Source organism: Marmota marmota, unplaced genomic scaffold (genome assembly GCF_001458135.2).
Source record: "Marmota marmota marmota unplaced genomic scaffold, marMar, whole genome shotgun sequence".
Lineage (NCBI taxonomy): Eukaryota > Metazoa > Chordata > Mammalia > Rodentia > Sciuridae > Marmota > Marmota marmota.
Genome location: NW_026000205.1, coordinates 14,341,825 through 14,359,287, shown reverse-complemented (window position 1 = coordinate 14,359,287; position 17,463 = coordinate 14,341,825).

The following is a 17,463-nucleotide window of genomic DNA, read 5'->3' as shown; positions in this document are numbered from 1 at the left end:
AATATTCAGTGGGCCAAATAAGGAACCACAACATTAGTTATAAAATATTTTGAATGAAATAATAATAAAAATGCAACATTCTAAAATCTAGGGGATATGGCCAAAATTGACTAGAGGAAATTTTATAATTACCTCTTTTTTTAATTTCAAATTTCATTTTCTATGAATTTTTAAAATTCCATTAGAAAAGCAGAAAGGTTTAAAACTGAAGATCTAAGTTTCCAACTCAAAGGGCTAAAAAATATAATTTTTTAACAAAAAGAATAAATGAAACTAAAAATTAAGAGAAGAAAGTAGCAAATATATTAAAAGCAATCAATTAATAAAATAAAATTTTTTCTTTGAATTGATAAATAAAGTAAATAAACTCCTAGTGAGACTGATCAAGGAAAAGAGGAAAACACAAATTACCAACATTAGAAATAGAAGTAGAGCTATTACTACAGGTCCTACAGACATTTAGAAGACTAGTTCAGAGATATCACACCAATATATTTGACAATTTTAAGAAAATCAAAAAGTATTTTTTTAAAAATCCACAGTTATTCAAGTACATCCAAGAAAAAGAAAACATACTTAGTCCTATATCTATTAAAGAAATTAAACTCACCATTAAAACCTTCCCACAAAGAGAAATCCATAACTAGATGGCTTTACTAGCAAGTTCTTTTAGATATTTATAGAATAAATAACAACAATCTTTTACAAACTCAGAAATTAAAGGAGGAAAAAGACATTTTTCTGTATAATTTTGTAAAGCAGACATAATCCCTACACGAAAATCTTGTGAGACTATACTTGAAAAGAACAGTATAGAATCTTTCATTAACTTTGATGCAAAACATCTACCAAGTATTCAAAAATTTAACCTACCAAGTATTCAAAAATTTAACCTACCAATGTACAAAAAGTTCAATACATCTCAAAGAATGAAATTATTCCCAAAGTACAGGTCTGAATTGACATTGAAAAACAACTGTAATTCACCACATCAAAAAATAAATCAGAAGTGCCGTATAATCATCTCTACCTCTAGAACAAAATCCTTCGATAAAATTCAACACCACCTTTCCTCAGTATAACAGAAATAGCAGGAAACTTGCTAAATCAGATAATGGTTTTCCATGGAAAACTTACAGATAACAAAATTACTTTATCTTAGACAACTGATAGATTTCCAATTAAGATCAGAAAAGAGAGAAAGATGTTTGCTCTTATGGTACTGGAATTCCCAGTCATTGTTTATATATGGAGAAAATTATTAAAAAAATCACCAAAAAAAGAGAAAAAATCATACTACTTGAAGTAATAAGTGAATAATGTTACAATATACAAGATGTATATGCAAAAATAAATCACATTTCCACACATTAGCAGCAAAATTTCAGATTATGCAATTTTAAAACAGTACTTAAAAAAACTTAGAAATAAAGTAAGCCAAAGATGTACAAGAAATTCACACTAAAATTTTACATATAATACCTAAGAGAAATTTGACAATGTTTAAGTAAATAAAAATCCATACCCACTCCATGGATTGAAATTCTTAAAACTTTTAAGATGTTTCTTCCCAAATTGATCTATTGATTCAATTTTATGCCAAATAAACTCAATAAGCCTTTTTTTTAAAAAAAAAAGAAATTAAAAAGCTGAGTCTAAAATTTAAATAAACATACATCTAGTACATCTAATGCCATTTTGAAAACGAAGGACAAAGTTTTTGAGGTTTATTATAAAACAATAATAAAAAGATACTATTATTGTTTTGTATAGAAACAAAAAGATCAATGAAATAGAATAAAGAGTATAGAAATAGGTCCACATCTATAGAGTCAAGAGACGTTTGACCAAGACACTAAAGTGATATTGTTTTTAAATAATTGTTTCAACATAAAGTTCTAGAATATCTCAATCCATCTGGAAAATAATGGTCTTCAATGCCTCCTTCCCACCACAGACAATAATTCAAAGTATATGATAGACAGAAAACTTAAAGCAAAAACTACAAAGTTCCTAAAAGAAAACATAGGAGATTATCTTTATGACCTCAAGGCAAGAAAAGACTTTTTTGGAGAAAATCCAAAAGCATTATGTGTACAAGAAAAATAAATAAACTGAATTCCACCAAAACTGAAAACTTCTATTCATCAAAATATATTTGGGACTGAATTAGAGCAAATTCTATTCCAGGCTGTTATAATTATGTCAAGATGAATCCCAGTGTTATATATAAATGAAAAGAGCCAATAAAAAGATAAAAGAAAAAAAAGATATTGATAAGTTAATGGGAAACCTAAAGACTGGGGAAAATACATCCAATGACTTGCATTTAGAACATATAAAGTCCTTTCACTCATTAAGAATGCAGTAAGATCAAGCAAAATAATTGAACGTGAACTTCACAAAGGAAGATAGGCAGTATGCACATGCACACTGTTCAACATCATTATCAGAGACACTCTAAAACCCTGAAGTGAACCTCCACTTCAGACTTTAGGAGTGGCTACAGTTAAACAGAATGGACACCTCAAATGCTGGTCAGGATGTGGGGCACCCAGAGAGTAAGATGGTACAGACATTTTGGAAATCGATGTGGTGATTTCTTATAAAATTACACATTGCTAACCCATGATCCAGTGTTTTACTCCTTGATATTTATCTAAGAGCAATTAAAACATATGTCCACAAACTTGCGAAAGAATACAAGAATGCTAGTATAGCAACAACAAAATAAAAAAAGAAAGAAAAAAGAAACAAATCAGCTCTCCATCAACAATTGAATAGATAAATAAATTAAATAAATTATGGTATTTTCATACAATGGCATTCTATTCAGCAACAATAGAACAAACCGCTAATACATGCAGCAATATGGAAGAATCTGAAAAACATTATTCTCAACAAAAGAAGACAGACAAAAGAAGGGATGCTGTATGATTCCATTTACATGAAGTCCCAAAACAGATAAAAACAAATCTATAGCAATAGAAATCAGAACTCATGGTTGCCTCTGGATCGAGCACAACAGGAAGTGTCTGGCAAGGCCCATGCAAAGATTTCTGGTTTGTGGAAATGCTTCGTATCTAATTCAGAACAAGTCGCTTGGTATATATGTATCCAACACTGATCTAACTGCACATTCAATTTAATATCTATGCACTTCACTATATGTTAATTATGCACCCATAAAAATTCTAAAAATCTCAAGTGATAATCCTATCTCTTTCTGGCAATCTTCTGCTCATTAGTTGAAGTCCTCAAAATGAACCCCCAGACCCCACACAACCACTTTGCACCTGCCAAGAGAATGTAATGGCAAACTCCCATCTGATCAAATTCCACATGCTATTTTTTTTTCTTCCAACTACATTTCCATGCACCTGCCACATTGTACCATATACACTGTAAAAAAAAATAATAATAGATAAGGAAACCAGATGGAATCTAATCCAAATTTATTACTGACAATCATCACTGGGTAAATGGAAGTAACACCTCTCTTTTAGAGTCAGGCAGGTGAAACAGTTAAAACATGTCCTCCTAAGTAGGTTAAACACTTCTCTTGTTCAGAAGTTTATTTATTAAGTTTTCCTTAAATTTTGATATTGCCTTGGCTGTAGGTACTAATTGATTCATACCCTTGAAATGGCAAATGTTGGCTTGAAATAGTAAAATCACTACATTTAAACAGCAAGAGTCCTTCCTGTTTTCCTCTAAGTCCAGTCAAAAATCCTCTCTGGAGTCTCCAACTCCATGGCCCTGGGCAGAAAAAATCTCAAAATAGAGAGTTCTAAATGCCTCAAGAAACTCATCACTGTTTCGCTGGCAGCAGGCTGCATCCTGCAAGTTCAAGTTCACAGCTTCTTTTCCCATCCTGATCATGAAACCTCAGGGACAATTCCTGGAGTGAAAGGAAGCTCAAAAATCTTGTTTGGTTTGGATCACTGACATCAAGGTTTGAGTCTCCTTAAAATTAGTTTTCCATGCTAATTACTAACTTTGAAAGACCGGAAAAGTCAATTTCCAAATTGCAAAACAAGGCAGAAAAATAACATGTTTTGATGATGTTCTGCTTTTGTGTTGGATTTCAGTGAAAATTTCATCCCTTATTCTCAAAAGATGAATGTGTAGGTGGCATCTGTCAGTCTCTATCTTATTAGGCTCAGAAGTCCCATCACCATCAAACTCTAGCATTAAAGGAATGCAAATTATTAATTTATAGTAAAGGCAATGTGAAGAGATGGTGATAAGAAGAAATCATTATGCTATTTTAGATTAACCCTTTCCACTATTCTACGGTTTGGATAAAGCTTAAGTGTGTCCCCTAAATGTTCATGTGTTGGAAGGTTGCCCCGCAACCCTAGGCAGTGATATTAAGAGATGGTGGGACTTTAAGAGGTGGGGCCTAGTGGGAGGTCATTACTGGTAACTCCCCTGAATCACTCTGGCTTCTTGTCTCACCCTATGGTCTCTCACATGCATCCCACCTATGATGCCATGGACCATGAGGTGGTGCCCCAGGGGGTCCTGATCAGAGCCTATGCAATGCTGTTTGGAGTTTCAGCCTCCAAAACTTGGAGTTATATAAACTTTTTTTCTTTATAAGCACCTCACCTCAGGTATTACATTATAGTAATGAAAAAATGAACTAATACACATGCTTATAACCAATACCTATCTCTTAACAATTTGTTACTCATCAATCCTTGCTGCTTTGAAATGAATCAGGATCCAATACTTCAGAGTTTGCCAAAGGGCAAACTCCTAAAGACTGATAAGTATTTATTTAGCTTTTTCTTTCCCAAATCACCCTGGCCTCAATTCTCTGAGTGAGCTGAAGAATCTAGGTCCCATCAGACACACAGTACCATGGTGTGATGAGGAGCTAGGACATCTGCCCACCTGTTCCAACTTTACCTCTGTAGAACCCCAGGTAGCGCTCTCACTCTTACTCCTATGCATTTACCTTGTCTGACAATCCTCAGTTTGGTTCAGCTGAGAATTATAGGGGACACTTTGTATAAATATTTTTAAAAACATAATTGGACCATGGGGACCCACCTTAACATTCCACCTAATTGCTTCAACTATGTTTGGGAACCCAGATTTCCATATCTTCTAGAATAATGGTTCTCAATCATGGCTGCATATTTGAATCACCTTCTGAGATTGTATTTTGAATAATAATATTAATGAAAATGTCCCAAGTCCCAGCCTCCTTCCAAACAAGAACTCTGGAGACTAGGAAGAGAGGCTGGCTTATCAACTTTTGTTAAAAGTTCTCTGGTTGTGAAAGCCCAACCAAAATTTAAAAACTGATCTAGAAAAGATTGGGCAATCCATTATTGATTTTTTTGGGTGCTGATTTCTGTCTGTCAATCATTTAGACACATTATCTCTGACTACAAAAATCCTTCCATAAATTCCCACACCTCTCTAGCTATCCTCCAACTCTCATTTCATGATATATTACCTTTTGGCTTATTGACTTTGATTAGCTAAAAAAAAAAAAAAAAGAAAAAAGAAAAGAAAAGAAAAAAGAAATTTTACATCTAGTTCATAAGAAATATCAGACTGTAATTTTCTTACATTGTTTGATTTTTAGTATCAGGGCTATTCTGGTCTTAGTGGGTAAGCTGAGACATATTCTCTCCTCTTCCAGTTTCTGTAGGAGTTTAGCTGGGATTGGCGTTATTTATTTCTCAGATGCCTGGTAGAACTCAGCAGTGGAGCTGGATGGACATGGAGTTTTCTTCTCACTTCCTCCAGTCTCTTCCTTGTGGGCCAACAGGAAGCCAGGGGTGGTCCTTAGGAACACAGAGCAGGTAGAGAAGGGAGAGCCCTCCAGGAGGCAGAGAGGTCAAGCATGGTTGATAGGAGTTGCTTACTTTTCCTGTTTTGGGTTGCCCTTTAATACCACTGGATACATTTTCAAAGTGTATCTTTAATGGTACTAAATTGCCTTGTGAGTAAACATCCAAAGCTAACAGGACCACCTGGTCTGCCTCCCAGCCCTGTTCTCAGCCTGGGCAAGGGCCGCCTCCATTGCTGTCTCTTTATCACCACTGAGCCACTCTGTGGTCCTGTGCATCCTCCACTCTTTCCTGCCCCCAGGGCCTCCTGCCATGCTGTTTCTTTGGCATGAAATACTTTCCTCTCTCTGTCTTTGCTCAGCCAACCCTTATTTAAGTCTTAGACTCCCGTTTAAATATCTCACTACTAAGAAGATTACCCTGTTGCCCCAGATTCTAGTGCATCTGGTATACATGTGGACGACTCTCCTTGCTCATGGCACTGTCATAGCATATTTATGACATCACCAGCACTGGGACCATATGCCCAATAGCCATGATGTCTTTGGGGCCTGAAGAAATCCATACAGTGTAAGAAAGCTAGCATTATTCCTCAGGTAGCATCTGTCACCTCCATGAAGATTGACACCATATTCAAGCCTCACTCGGGGAAAATAATGAGGATTTTTGGAAGTCCCAGTATTAAAATATTTTGCCCCAGGTTTCTCACCTTATCATTGCAATTCAAAGGTGTTTTTGTTTGTTTGTTTGTTTGTTTGTTTGTTTTCCCAGGGCCTTAGCTCCTCCTACAATCCATGCCTAACATCAGTGCATCGAATACAGCAAGGAGCTTAGAAAGTCTTCCATTACTGAAGTGAAGGGTACTAGCAGAAAATGTGGATCCCCATCAAAAAGGTGGAGCAGTAATATTTCTGGTGTTTGGGAAGGAATTAGTTATATTGTAGAATAAACAGGAAAAAACTACAAAATCAAAAGTCATCATGTTCCGGAGGTCATGTGTGAGCACACAGGGGACAAGTTTGCCATCCTTAACCACAATTCTGTTTGAGTAATATGTGTTACTAAGTTGATATTAAGTCTGAGCACCAGGCTTCTTGAAACTTTAGCCAGTTAATATATTTAGCAACTTGGAAACCAACTTCCCCCTAGATTTTTATCAGATTTACTTTTGCATCTTTAGATCCTAGTACAGTGCCAGAATCATAACTAGTAACTGATTGATTTACTGAAATACAGAATCTGAAGTTGGGCATCTGTCCACGGAAAAATGTCCACAGAATGGAAGGCGATCGAGGCAAAGAGATGAATACAACCTCAGGCCAAGGACAAATGGTGAGTCTGAGATCACAAGACAGCTGAAGCTAACTGGAGCAGAGGGAGTGGGGAGGGAGGCTAGGATAGAGAGGGGAAGTGAGCCAGTGGCTCCTGGGTCCCCTACCCCAGTGTCCTTGGAGCCAAACTAGTTTGGGGGCTGAGGGGAGGTGGAGGGCCCCAAACTTGATGATGGCCTTTTGGGGTCTTCCAGGCTTCCTCACCCCTCTGGCTCCTCCCCATGCTGGGAGCACACATGACTGGCATCAGGACACTGATCCATAGGGGCAGGGGTAGCCACAAGAAGGAGCCACCAGCTTGTGAAATGGTGATTATCTTCAAAAGCTTCAAGTGCAATCCCCATTCTTGACAGATAATATAGAAAAGGACAAGGAAGAAAATGCTAGTTACCCATAATACCACCACATTATACCTCCTAAGTGCTGCTAATACTGGGGGATTTTCTTCTCATATCCATCTTTGTTAAGAATGTGGAGTGTTCAGTGTGTGCGTGTGTGTGTGTGTGTGTGTGTGTGAAATACACGGAGCGTGTGCAAATCTGTGTGCACATTGCATGTACTCTGCATTGCGTCACGTGCTGTACATTGGTGCTGTAGTATGTGGTTTGGGGTCCTGCAGGGGGTTTAGGTGCACGTGGGGTAGATATGAGACTGTCTCATGGATATTCAATGTGAGTATGTGTGCATGGTGTGCATGTGGGTTGTGTCACATGTGATGTGCTTTTCGTATCCTATGTTCTAAGTGTGAGTAGAGTACAGGTGTGTGCTGTGTGCTGTGTGTTTTTGTCTTGAATTTATGCATCGTCTGTGTTGTGTATTGTTTGGTGTTCAAACACAGTGTGTGTTTTATCAGAGTGAACGGGTGGTGAGTATGTGCTATCTCTGGTCAACGTTTTCTACGTGTGAATGTGGGTTTGCGTGAAACAGAGTAGACCGAGGCAAGTGACATCATTATCCAGCTCAGAATTATCCTTTCTTCATGGAAAATGATAGGGATTTCCAGGTAGTATATTGATTGAACCTTTCTTTTAAAGTGAAAATTTTAAAGGAAGTTTATTTAAATAAAATTCTCACTGGGCACGGTGGTACACACCTCTAATTTTAGCAACTGGGGACAACAGTTGCTGAGGCAGGGGGATCATAAGTTCAAGGCCAGCCTCATCAACTTAGCAAGACCCTCAGCTACTTAGTGAGCCCCTGTCTTAAAATAAAAATAGACTGGGCTGAGGATGTAGTTCATTGGTAAATCACCCCAAGTTCATTCCCCAGGACCAATTAAAAATAATAACAACAAAATCTCTACTGAAAAATTGGATACATTTTGTATGGAATATGGCAGAATTCTTTAGGAGAATGTTTGGAAAATGCCGCTAGAGGAATTTTGAATCCTTCCCCATGATCCAAGAACACAAATTCTGAATTTTTCTTTCGGAAAATTAAGATCTATGGCAGCAGATTTCTATAATAGAGAGGAAGAAAAGAAAGGAAAAGAGAGAAGAACGGAAAGAAAGAAAAGGGAGGAAGAAAGTAAAAACAAAAAAGGAAAACAGAATCGGAGAAGCCAAGCTTCCTGCCCTGCGATGACCCGGCCCACAGGGGAATGGCCCCACCCCCAGGCAGGGAGGAAGTCCTCATGGTCACACTGGGTGCAAACTGGCCTCATGCCCGTGGAAAGGGCTCACACCCTTGGTCCAGCTACTCTGCTCAATGGTCTCCCTTGAGGGCTCCAGGGTCCGTCTTTCCTGGGTGAGAGACAAAGACACTTGTCCCCTCTTTTGACCGCTTCAAAATTTTTCCACCTCCAAATTCAGATTGAATCCAGATCCAGGGCAGTGAGCAAGAACCATCCCGATTCTGCACCCCAGTGAGCTCCGGAGGTGCCTCCCCTGTGATGGAGCATCCACTGTCCCTTAGGCTGGGCAACAGCCTCCTGGACTCCCTTTGGGCTTTGGGGACTGCCATCTTTAAAACCCCACAACAGTCATTTTATACGGTTACTGGCAGGTCACATGTTGCTTCTATTTACATTCATGAATTCCCCCAAACAAACCTAAGCAGGAGATATTGTATTTTTCCCAAAACAGGGGCAAAGTGTGAACCTCGGGACAGTTAATACGGCAGATGCCAGTTCACCTTGAGTTTCTGGTACTTTCTTTAACCAGGTACTTCTCTCCACCAGCATCATATGGCAATTGATGAGCCAAATTGGCATTTAACCCAGGTACCCAGATCCCAAAACTCCCATAGCTTCTGCTGACCCGAGACTGTCCAGAGTGGCTGCATCTTCTGAATGTGACCCCGGCTCCACCTTCTCCACTGCCACCCAACCCTCATCCCCCACATATCCCTGCAGCTAAGAGACCCCCTACTTCACACAAACCCCATCTCCCAAGTGCTTCCTCTGGACCTCTGGGGCTGGCCTCCCCTCTTCAGGCATGGAGCAATTTCTCTCTGAGACAGACACAGAACATAATGAATGAACAAGACCTTAAGGAAAAAAGAGAGTAAACCATATTTTTCTTTTCTTTCCAGATAAAAATAATATGCCAGCACATCAGAATCTCCTGTGACAGAGCTAATGTCCAGGGGCAAAATAGGAAAAAAAAGCAACCTCTCTTGCTAATGCGAACATAACAACAGGCCCCTCCAATGACCAGGGAGCCCCAGAAATCCCTCTCAAACAAGGGCACTCCAGGAGACCTATTAGAGTTCTAGAGGAAAAAAAATTCCCTTTGCTTCATTTTATCCCTCTTCGTTAAGTATGGCTGGAAAATATCTGTAAAAATTAACCTAAAGCTTAATGGCTTATGTAAGAATGCCTTAATAAAAATATGTTGGCAAGCTTATTGGACTGTACCATTAGACCCCTCCCCCTCGATAGTCTTCAGTCTCATTTCTGTCTAAAGCTTATTCAGCAAACCAAAATGCCAATGCTCTCCTTCAATTTCCACTTCTTTGAACCTGCTAATTTACGAATGAGAAAGGATTTATTTGTGTTATTAGCTACACATAACCTCTTGTTGAAAAACTAGTTTTAAACACTGAAATCTTGAGATGCTTCAAGATCCACCAGATACCTAAAGGATGACTTTGATTTTTTTTTCCCTCTCTGCAAGCTGTGTTTGATTTACATCAATTAGGTCCTCCCCATAAGGTATCATATCATGGGAAGGCTAATAACCCAGAAATAACCTCATTAAAAGAGACAGCATATCGGTCTAAACAGAATGAACTCTAAGCAGAAAAATTAGTGACCTGGAAAGTAGCAGGAAGAGGTAATGGCAGTATCAAGAAAAAATGCATTCCCGTTAGCGAGCCAAAGGAGAAATCACCAGCGATAAAGGAACAACACAATAGAAGCAGAAGCAGAACATTTTTTTTAATGTTTTTAATCTGTTCAAATCCTGTAACATGCAATTTATTTTTCCCCAGTCAAAAATAGTCTCTGGAATCATGTATGTGTTTCCATAGACTCAAACACACACGTAAAGTGCTTCCAATACCAGCCTGGGTCCTATGTCAGTCATGCTGACTATCTCTAAGGATGGCAATTTCTGGGGCTCTGAAATTTTCCACCCTCATGAACAGTTTTCCAGTGTGTGAGTCTCTCTGACCATTGCCTGCCGGATCCCAGTTGATACAAAGCTTTTCTTTTTCTCCTTGGCGAAAAGACACACAGTCTGCTCAATGGCATAAACCAACGAAGAAACCAAGTGCCCTTCTGCTACTTCATGTTGATACCTAGCACCCCCTCCCCCTCCACCTACCCACAGCTTCACCCATCCACAAAGTTTGCAGTGCAATGTTGGCTTCCTTGAAGCCTCATGCATGCCAGTTTGGCTTAAAAAACAAACAACAAAACAAAACAAAAAGCCCACAGAAGAGATCACATCTGAGGGAAGCCATTTCTAACTGCAAAAGGAAACAGAAGGAGGAAATACCTGTACTGCCCTTGAGCTCCTGCTACCAGGAGAGTCTGGCCTCCCATGGAGATGTCAGAAGTTTGCATCCAAAGGGCATCCAATCGCTGAGTCAGAAAGAATGATATTGAAATAAAAATAAATAAGTAAAAAAATAACTAAGCCTTAAATGCATATAAATGTTTTTACATAGCACATGTATAGCTCACATACATAGGATTGGAATTGTAGTTACATTGATGAGAACCTCCTAATTAGCTCTCACTGGGCAGGTAAAGTCACAGACAGAAATCACCTCCCTAGGGTCTCTGGGTTTTAAGCAATTTCCCAGCAGCAGGAAACACAGGAGACTGAATCCTTGCTGCACCCAAGAAAAGGGTAGGAAAGATCACCTGTGATCTTGTGAAACATACATACGGTCTTCATCCCTGTTTTCTGGCATCTAATTGCTAAAATCCTTGGAATTTTCAATGCAATGTCTTTCTATACGTCAGTGAATTGACTGATGGCTGACAGCCCCCAGGTCACTTCAAGCTAGGGGCTGGTTTCCTGAAACACCAAGGCAGGATGAGAAGGTTAGGACTTTTGGCCCTGTCCCCAAAACACTAGAGAGTCTGAAAATGAAGTTGATCTTCAGTGGCCAATGATTCAATCACTTATGCCTAATTAATGAACTCTTCATTAAAAAAAAAAGGGTTCAGAGAGTTTCCAGAAAACCGAACACATGGAAGCCCACCAGTATTGACCTACTCTTCTGGGCAAGACATGGAATTCTGCACCTTTTTCTCACTACCTTGCTGTATTCATCTCTTCATCTCTATCTGTCCTTCAGGGTAAACCAGTAAACATATTTCCCCGAATTCTGAGAACCACTCCAACAGATGAATCAAACACAAGGAGAAGGTGTTGGGAACCCTGATTCAGAGCCAGGGTGTCAGAAACACAGATCACAAGTTGGGGCTTCTAACTGGCATCTGAAGTGGAAGGTGAGGACGGAGCCCTCAACCTGTGGGATCGGATGCTGTTTCTAAGTAGGTGGTATCAGGATTGAGTTGAATCGGACTGAAGTGAATTGCACTGAAGGACAGTCAGCTGGTGTCGCCTCAGAATCAACTGCCCTGGTTGATGTGTAGGAAAAGACCTCCACACACTGGGTCCCCAAAGTCTTCTGTGAGGATGTCTGTGGGAGACTACAGGACAAATTGAGTTTGGTTTTCCTGTTCATCACCATGTAGAGCTGGAAATCCCGGGCCCGTGCAACCTGGGAAAGAAGGTGGAGGTCTCAGCCCCAAATGACCCACACCGACGCCACCTCCCGAAGTCTGGGGCCCATCATGCAGTCTCTGGCTCCTCTCCTGTGCCCTCCCTAATCCAGACCAGGGCTCCTCAGAGTCCTGAGTACTGGACTCTGAGTCTTCAGACCTGATTCTGGGTTGAGATATAAGGAGGAGATGAGGAAAAGACGAGGGTGGACCTCTCGGCCTGGTGCACCAAGCTTCCTGCTCCTCCCTGAACCCAGGAAATCACCAGCCCAGATGGGCAGCAGCCATGGGCCTGTGTGGCCTGGGCGCTACAGTACTCCTGATTTTGAGACTGCATCTCCCTCCCCTTCCCAAATGCACCCTCTGATCAGGCCAGTCTCACCTGCCCACAGGAGCCAAGCTCTTGTCCCTGGCTTCACTCTGAAGTCTCACCCTCCCACCCAGACCCTCTGTCTTCTCCTCCTGTCCTAACCTGTGCCTCCTGCCCAGGAAGGTTCCTGATGGCTTAGGCCAAGGGTGCTCAATTACTTAGCCTAACTCTAGAATCATGCAGCCCCCTCCCTTTTGGTTTTCTTTTGTTTTTTAATTCTAGGAAGGTGAATCAGCACATGCTGCAGGGACCTCAGACCAGAGCTCTTGCAAGAACAGGCCAGTACTCAGGGAAGAGGATTTGGTGAGGACCCTGGTCAATGGAAATGCTAATGAGAGCAATCATCAAATATTAACTTCAAATATTCTTGAAAAAGAAAGAAAAATACTCAAAGTCAGAAACCAGGATTTTTGTGGGAAATTTCCTGGGGTTCACTAATGACTCAATAACAGTTTTTAAGAATGAATTAGTAAACGGGAGTCTGTTGGTGGCCCACCCAGCCCTTGGCCTGCAGGGCTGCCTGCTCCCTCCCTGGGGATGGTGAACAGTTCTCTAAGGGTGGCCAAGCACCCACCTCTCCCACAACCCACCCGGCAGCAGCCCAGGAGTGGGAAGATGTCACACACCTGAGCAAAGCTGGGGCATTTCCCTCTCCATCTCCCACAAAGAGACAAGCTCCTTCCCCATCCTCCTTCCTGTGCAGGAGGGGCCACGTTGACTTTGCCCACAGCATCATTAAGGCAGAGGAAACCATTGAAAAGTGTGTCACTCCGCTGTGCGAGGATTGCCAGAGAGCTAAGAGCTTCCTAAGCAGATTCATTCCAAGCTATTTGGGCCCCTTCTATAAATAAAGCTTTAGACAATTTCAGAAAAGGGTATTTGTTTACCTGAGAGATCATAACGGCTCGTTGGGTGCCTTTGGCCCTGCTGGGTGATCTTCAGGCACTTAGCTCCCTTTCACCTAGTTAGGCCTCTCTCTAGGTAGCAAAAATGGAGTTTCACCCCATGCACAAGCAGGTGCCTGACGTGGCAGTCTTCTTCTCTGAGGGCTCGCTCTGATCTGAGCTAGTAACACAGAGGCGGTGGCAGAGGCCAAGGGGAGATTATTCGTAAAGCACTGGCCAGATGACTCCAAGCCAGCACAAACATTTCTAAAATGGCTAAAGGCTACAGGAAAGGGGCAGGAAGAAAGGTGGAGGAAACAGTTGTTTTTCCTCAAAGCATCAGGGAAAGAAAAGAACTAAGAAACAACTACAAAGACACAGGTAACTACCAAGAGAACAATTCTTTCCCTCTGTGGCTCTTACCTGCTGAGATTTGGGGCCCAGGTCTCACATGCTTTTTTGTTTTAAATTTTGAGGAGGAAGACAACCCCGGGCTTTCTCAGCCAGGACACTGTTGATATTCTGGGACCAGATCATTCTTGCCTTGTCTACCCACTAGATGCCAGTAGCATTCCCCTCTCCCACTGTGACAACCAACAGTGTCTCCAGAGCTTGACAAATGTCCCTCTGGGAACAGAATCATTTCAGAAGGAGAACCACTGGATGAGACATAGAGATGAACTTGAGAATCAGTGCATAAAAATAGCAAACATCAACAGGCTTGAGAGACAGCTGACCTGGATTCAAGTCACAGCTCCCCCATCTCCAGGGTGACCTTGACCAAATTTTGTCATGTCTAGAACTCAATTTTCTCACGTATTATCTGGGACTACAGACACTCCTCTAAACAATGGAGCTATGTCCCCAAAAAATCACATTGTAAATTCAAAATATCATGAATCAAAATGCATTGAATATGCAGAACTTATCAAATGTGACAACTTAGTGACAAGGTACATATTGGTTGTTTCCTCTTGTGATCTTGTAGTTGACTGGGAGCTGTGGCTTACTACCACTGTCGGCCAGCATCTTGAGGGATTATCATATTGTATATCACTAACCCAGAAAAAGACTGAAATTCAAACTTTGAAATACAGTTTCTACTAAATGCATACCATATTTTGGTTGACAAGCCTACTAAAGCTAAACCCAAAGGGGAAAGGGAAGGATCCTTTCTAGAAGGAAATTGGAGTGTTATTACCCAAAAGAGCAATAAGACATTGGGGGCTGGGTAGACAAAAGCAAAAAACAGTTATCATGCTTCTAGAACGCACCCATCTGCACTCTGCTGGGTCAACAGCCAAGGGTTACTTCAGCACAGAAAGCTGAAATACTCCATCCAATCAGCACAGTGGTCTCATCTTATGAATGGGGCATGTGTTCCAAGACCCCCATGGATGCCAGAAACTGTGCACAGTAGCAAGCTCTGTATATATTTATACATTTGCTGGAGTTTAATTTATAAATTAGGCACACTAAGAGATAAATAACAATATCTCATGATTAAATAAAACAATAATAAATATACTGTAATAAAAGTTTTGTGAATGTGATCTCTCTCCCTCGCTTTCTCTCTCTCCATCCATCGATGTCTATTGCACACACAGTGTGGCTGTACAGGACAAAGGGATGATTCATGTCCCAGGCAGGACAGAGCAGGATGGCACAAGATTTCTCACACCACTCAGAATGGCATGCAATTTAAAACTTCGGAACTGTTTATTTCTGGAATTTTCCATTTAATAATTTCCAGACCACAGGTGGGTACTGAAACCTCAGAAATCAAAACTGAAGATAAGGAGGGTCTAGTGACTTCACTTTGAGCTTTATCACGAGCTCTAGAATAAGAATCACATCCTTTAGACTGGTCTGACATCCCACTAAAACAAAGCAATCATAGTTAGGGGAGATGCTGGGCCATATTTCTTTTTTTTTTTTTTTCTTTCTTTCTGACTGAGAAAGCTGGGGCACATTGCTCTCTCTCCCCCCAAACAATGCCCAGCACCAAGGCACCTCCTGTGCTCTCAGACCTGGGTTCCCCAGTCCTAGCCCCTGTCCTCACTTTACCCCAGAAGGACAAAGCTGGGCCTGTCCACTCATTCTTCCCCTGTTCCCTCCCAAATTGGTTCTCACCTCCAAACAGAAATGTGATCTTGATGAAGACACACCTGGAAATAAGTCCCTGGTACTAATTAATCCAAAGTCTCCTTTATGAAATACACCCACAGAGACGAACAGGCCTCTGTGGGGCTGAAGCTCAATGTCGAGCCAAGGGAGAGGGACGGCTGGCAGGCCGGGGCTATCGATTTGTCCATTCGTGAAACACAACCTGAGAGTCGTCCCTTCTGCTGAGGTCACCATTTATCCCGGAAGATGCTCTTGGCATAAAAGCTTCTCTTAGATGGCAGGATAAGGGAAATTATAGACACGCCGAGAGAGTAACTTGGCACCCGGGATTTATTAATATTTTAAATGTGGAAGGCATTCATTCCAAAGCTTACTCATTGCTTGCCGGGGAAGGATCCAGGTAAACAAATTCACAACATCCTTAAAAACGGAAACTTTGCTTTTACATCTTGTTCCTTCGTCTGATAACGATGATAAGCTAATTATTCAGATACAAGTCGAATCTTCCAGACAAAAGCATGAAAGGTCCTAACTGTGTATCTGTGGTTTCTCCATCAGAATATCCTGGGAGACAGAACTTAAATCATAATTTTATTAATGACACTCAAAGGATTGGATCAATTTTTCCATGGACTCAGAAATTTGGCAAGGAAGAAATCAGCCTGAAAACCCAGGGGGCAAGAAAAAAAAGGTTAACGTGGGACACTGTGTTCCCCACACAGAGCATTTTCTACTCAGATGAATCTGAAAGAGAAACAAAAATAAAGAAATGATCAGAGGTCATTTTGCGGGCAGATTCCACCGCCAGAATTCTCTGTGATTTAAGAAACTGGATCCCTTCCATTTGCCCCTTGAGGAGATGACTCCTCCTGCTTTAGTCAGTCCAGGTGATAAGACCAGAAGTCACTTCAAGCCTGACGTGGTGACGACGCATACCTGTAATCCCAGTGATTCTGGAGGCAGGAGGATCGCAAGTTTGAGGCCAGCCTCAGCAATTTAGCAAGGCCCAAAGCAACTTAGTGAAATCCTGTTTCAAAATTAAAAAAAAAAAAAAATCGAAAGAGCCCAGAAACCTGGCTCAGTGGTTAAGTGCTCCTGGGCTCAACTCCAGGTACCAATAAATAAATAAATAAATAACAAGTCAAGCCCCCATCAGTTACTTCCTTCTCGGGATGAACACTGCAGAAATCAGTTATAATATTGATAATTTTTAAAAAAATCCATCAAAACTCAAAGTAGCTCAAAGTAAGGTGTCGCACGTTTGAAATACAATCTTCAGAGGCTCAAAGCTTCTAAATATCGTGCATGATATGAAGAAATGATGGAGGCCGTAGGCAGCAGGAGAGGAGCAACGATAGGATTGACACAGGAGCCCTCTCAGTGGCTCTGGGAATGGTGAGAAGGCCACCAATTTTTCCTTCTGGCATGCAGGAAATGCTGAGCAAACAGGGAGAGTGACTACAGGTACAGGCAGGCTGAGGTGGCTCAATGGGCCAGGACCCCATGTTCACCAAAACTCATCTACATCTCACCGATTTTTGTCTTATCTGCACACCATCTTTTGTCAAATTTACTTTTTTTTAAAGAAATTGCCTAACTTAGAAATCATTTAAACATCATCCAAATCTATGAGTTCCTGTGCTAGTCCTATGTCTTCTGACATACATTACAGGTTGAGCATCTCTTATTCAACATGCTTGGAACTAGCAGTGTTTCAGATTTAGAATTTTTTAAAAAATTGGGAATATCTGCATAT